The sequence below is a fragment of the Chrysochloris asiatica genome, unplaced genomic scaffold, assembly GCF_000296735.1.
Source record: "Chrysochloris asiatica unplaced genomic scaffold, ChrAsi1.0 scaffold00192, whole genome shotgun sequence".
Lineage (NCBI taxonomy): Eukaryota > Metazoa > Chordata > Mammalia > Afrosoricida > Chrysochloridae > Chrysochloris > Chrysochloris asiatica.
The window spans coordinates 2386897-2388789 of NW_006408710.1; positions in this window are offsets into that span (position 1 = coordinate 2386897).

Below are 1893 nucleotides of genomic sequence, written 5' to 3' on the forward strand. Positions count from 1 at the left end.
AATGTGCCAGACTGCAAAGCCATTTGAACTGCAATATCAGCAGTTCAAGCTCACCAGCTGCTCCTCAGAAACCCTATACAGGGTTGCTATGGGTTAGCATTCACCTAATATTTTGTCCTGTGCCATCTCATTGGTCCCAACTCATAGTGACCTCACGTACAACAGACCAACAGAACCCTCGCAATCATTGCGATATTTGAGCTCCTGATTGTAACCAAGGTGTCAATCTGTCTTATTGAAGCTCTTCCTCTTTTTCTCTCCAGGGACTGACTGGTCTCTCCTGAGCACATGCTCAAAGTATGTTAGCTTTATGTGTCATCCCTTCCGATGAGAATTCTGTCTGTACTCCTTCCAATATAGATTTATTTGTTCTTTCCGGAAATCCATTGCATACTCAATATTCTCTACCAGCTCCATAGTTCAAAGGCATCAATTTTTCTTTGGGTTCCCTTATTTGTTTACCAACTGCTGGACTACCGTGGCTGGAATCAGGCACACCTTAGTCTTCAGGGTGACATTTCTTGGGTTTGTTTTTTTTCAAACATTTTCAAGGAGTCATTTGCACAGTTGAATACACTGATTTTCTTATCTGCTGTTTCCATGGGAGTTCATTCTATGTCCCAATTACCCATCTGAGAGACTCTTATCTTGAAGATGTTTTAAACTACATTTTACCTTACTAATTACTAATTGTCTTAGTTATTTTCATTGTTGGTAAGTGCCGTTGTCATTTTCAACTCATAGTGACCTTGTATAAGGTTTCCAAGGAGTGACAGGTGGATCTGTACTATTAACCTTAAGGTTAGGAGTCCAGTGCTTACTCTATATCACCACACCAGGACTCCTCTTTGTATTTAGTTCTATAATAATAGAAATACTGTAAATGGATGTTTATAACAACAACAAAAATGTTTTCTCTTACAGGTACCGACTCATAGCGACCTGATGCACAGCAGAACGAAACACTGCCCGATCCTGGACCAACCTCACTACTGTTGCCATGCTTGAGTCCTTTGATGCTGCCACTTGGCCAATCCATCTCGTTGGGGATCTTCCTCTTTTTCTCTGACCCTCCACCTTACCAAACATGAGATCCTTCTCCAGTGACTGGTCCCTCCTGACAATATGTTCAAAGTATGAGAGACGAAGTTTGGCCATCTTGGCCTCCAAGGAGCATTCTGGCTGTACTTCTTCCAACACAGATCTGTGGGTTCTTTTGACAGCCCATGGCACTTTCAATATTCTCCTCCAACACCATAACTCAAAATCATCAATTCTTCTACGGTCTTCCTTATTCACTGTCCAGCTTTTGCATGCAAATGAAGTTATTGAAAATACCATCGCTTGGGTCAGGCACACTTTGGTTCTCAAGCTGAAATCTTTGTTTTTCAATACTTTAAAAAGATCTCACAGGTTAGGTTGCTAGAACTCCAAATTCAGAATGTCAGCTCTAGGGGAAGACTGTTTCACCTCAGTGGTTCTGGAGAGAGATCCTTGTCTCCTTTCAGCGTGTGTAGGTCCAACGTTACTTGGAGATAGCCATGTCCCTTGGCATTAATCTAGGAGCTCTGCAGTAGAGATCCTGGGTCCAAAGGACAAAGGCCAGTTTGGCTGGTGGTGGTAGGGTTCTCTTACTGTGTGCTTGTCTCTCTCCTTTTATCTCTCTCTCTCTTTTTTTTTTTTAATTTTTTTTATTGTGAATTATGTGATATGGGAGAGCATTAGGTTTACATTCATTATATATCATTTCATTGCCATAATTACAATCCCCTCCATGCATCATCAAAGGGTACCTAAGGGTACACCCTGTAAGTCTGCCCCCCGGTCGTCAGCACACAGCCCCTCTCCCTCTCTGGGTCTAGAGTCCCCAGCCGTGCCATCTCTCCATGTCAT